This window comes from Gavialis gangeticus, unplaced genomic scaffold (assembly GCF_001723915.1).
Source record: "Gavialis gangeticus isolate Ggan-Ray unplaced genomic scaffold, GavGan_comp1, whole genome shotgun sequence".
NCBI lineage: Eukaryota > Metazoa > Chordata > Crocodylia > Gavialidae > Gavialis > Gavialis gangeticus.
In genome coordinates, this window is record NW_017729030.1 from 45,135,887 (window position 1) to 45,139,374 (window position 3,488).

Here is a 3,488-nt window from a genome sequence, read left to right on the forward strand (position 1 = left end):
CCCTTCCGACCCTAGAAACTATGAAACTATGAAACATCAGGCCGATTTCTGATGCCATCAATTTTCTTTATATCAGTGCTGATTTAATATTGGACTGATGCATCAGTGCACCTCTACTAAAAACCCTCATTATCTAGAACAGAGTTATGTTCCCTGCAGTGAAAAGCTACTCAGCTATGTCCATCTAATACCTTTTACTTCAAGAAAGTCTATATATACCATTATTTTAAGGAAACAGGGGTCTATGGTATGGCATACTGAGTATAATTAACCATAAAACAGATTATTAAAAATAACCAAATTACAACTATATAATGATAAGATGATACTTGCCTTCAAATAAAACACCCCTCCAGAAACATTATGATCTATTCAAATATACTCAGAACCCCCACATTCAAAGGTTGGATACATCTTTAAATAAAATTTAAAGTAGCATGCTGCCTTTATTTTAGAAAGATTGCTCAAAATACCTTAGTTAAAATTCTTCAGATTTATATAGTCATTAGGAATTGGCAGCTAGATAATTCATACACCGACTTCCATAAGGTGTTCTTATAGTTTCCAGTGTCATAAATGACTATTCCCAGACTGTAAAGCAGTTCCCATGCAAGACTATCAAGCAGTAATTTTATAGAACCATAGACAAAATTAAGTATCAAGTTGCAACATGCAATTTCCATACACTTTTTAGTCTAAAACTGTAAGAGTTTTTAGTCTAAAACTGTTTTGTACAAAACACTGAGAACATAAATTAGGACTCTCATAAAACAAAAATCCTAAATTTCAAGTACAAGTTTCTTAATTAAAAATAAAATGCTGAAAAGAAGGATTTCCTGGAAAATGTGTTACAACCAGCAGTTCTACAACTCAGGGTTCATTGTCCTTGGTATTCAGCCAGAAGATCAATTAATTTTATTTGCAGTCTTGTCTTCTGAAGTAAAAACTTCAAAAGATGTTGGGCAGGTTGCCCAAAAGACTATATATAAAAAAACAAAACAAAACAAAACAAAAAAACCAAAACAAAACCCTGTCTCATTTGGCTGATTGAACACATTTATGAAGCTTATTCTGGACAATTTCTCTTTTATAATGGCTAAGCTGATGATTTTACTTTGAATGTTATTACAACATGATTTAAAAGAGTCTATTCTACACTTGAATAAAGCAGTGCTATCTGTCTTTAAAATTATAATTGTGTTTCTTTTAAGAGCTTGTTCTTTAAGAATCTGCATGAAGGTCATTTTTAGTCAGTATTGCTAAATAATAGTGATGTATGGGCAAATTCTTCCCAAATGAATGTATACACAAGAGAAACAGGAAAGAAATATAAGAAAGTTAGAGAGTATAATGCCAAAACAGACTCAGCACAACTATCCATTTACTGAAATATATGCTAGTCTGTAGATGTAAATTTTGCTTTTACAGAAAATTAGATGAATTATTTGTGGGGTTTTAATCATCAATTATTTAAAGCTGGGAAGAAAACACATTTTTTTCAGTGTGCATATAAAGCAAAGTGTGTTAGTAAAGGACAGAAGATTTTGCTAGCACTAAAGGCATAATTATGGTAACTTTGTTCTTTAGTCTATTTATAATATATACATTATTAAAATCAAAATGTTTGCAAGGAAAAACAAGACAAGGATTGAAATATCTAGAAATCTATATTCTTAAGGAAACAAAATATTACTCACATCAAGAAAATATGTTAAGCACCCATAAAAATTCAAGCTGCTCATTTCCTAACTGAATTATTTTAATAGAAGGGAAACAATGTCTACATCAATATGAAACATTAGGGAAAAAAATCAAATAAATACCCAGCATATAAAGAAAACAAACTATGTTCCCACTCAGAGAAACAGAACAAATATCACATTTCAAGAAATTTAAGAAGAAGAGAAAAAAAAGTAATAACAGATTTTAAAAGTTTATTTTTCCACTGCAATGGACATGTGATTTCTTATCACTGGAGATTTAAGTGTAGATATATTGTGCATTAACCATAAACTGGACCAGGAACATACTTACCCTAAACTATATATTAAAGTAGCACTAGGGCTAAGTATCGACCCTGGCAGAAGCTGCACTTTACTTGAAATGCTATAAGTTAGAGTGGAAATGAACCCAAAAGACATTCATCATTTGGCAGGGGGGTACTCAGTGCCTGCCTACATTAACTGAGGCCAGCAGGCAGGAGGCATTCCTGCATACCTCTAGAAAGCTGCCAGAGCAGCAGCTCTCCCCAGCCCCACGCCCTGCTAGCTGGCTACTGGCAACAGTAGCTGGGGGCAAAGAGGGGGTAGGGGGGAATGGAACCTCCCTCTGCTGCGAGGGCCAACCCATAGCTTACTGACCAGGGTCTTGGGGGTTGAAGGTGGGGGCGGGCCAGGCCCAAATGGGATGGGTGCTCCCATTCCCCTCTGCCACAGCCTCTTGACAACTGAAGCCAAGAGCTGCAGCATGGAGCTGCCCAACCCAGCTTTTTGCCATGACAGGAACTGAGGCTCCCTGCCATGCAGGCCCAGCCCAGTGCCCCCCCTACCCCGAAACCCCAGCCAGAAAGCAGGGGGGAGGAGGGCAGCAGCTTTTCACCAGGAACTGGGGCCAGGGAGAAAAATGGAGCCTCTCTGCCATGTGGACCTGGTCTGACTCCCACCAAGACCTGACCCCACAAGATTTGGGTGGAGATCCACGTGGCAGAGAGGCTCCATTTCCCCCACCTTTTCTGTCTCTTCTCTCTCACAACCTATGAGTGAGGCTGGGCCACTGCTCACCTACAGCAGACAAGCACTGGCCAAGGCTAGCAAGCTGTCCAGAGAGGGGCCCTTATGATGGCAGCACACTGAAGCATGATGAACACGATATGGATATTCAAAGAAGTCCTCTAACCTAAAGTGCTTTAGTCTAATACCACATTCATCAAGGGTTAACTCTGAGCAGGATCCACCACTTTTAAAACACTTTAAGTGCCATGAACATCTGTTCTGTTACAGCTTGAGTGCTTTTTGAGTGCTTAACGTGCATTAAGTGTAACGCCTGTACCTAGCCTATATAACTTACACACCAAAGTAATGTGGACACAGCAGCCACAGAAAGCATATGAAAGAGCTTTACAACTTACCCCCTGATCCTGTAAAATTTTACAAGCTTAAAGCATTCACTGTGAATAGTCCTGAAGTAGTAAATGGGACACATCTTGATAAAGTGTGCATAAATGATGCATACTTATGGGTTCCAGTGTGCCAAAGGAAAAGCATGCTATGGCTAATTTTATTAGCAGTATACCCAGAGCTTCATCTACAGTACTTAGGTTCTGCTGACAAAACTATGTACATCCACACTAGGAGGTTCCCTAAGGCAGGGATTCTTCTACTGGCAGATGAATGCCAACTCTAAAACCAGCATGAGGCTCCAGTTATTCAAGTTCCTAGAAAACTCATGAAATTGTGTCTATACTGGCTGCAAGCAGCTACAGTGCATCT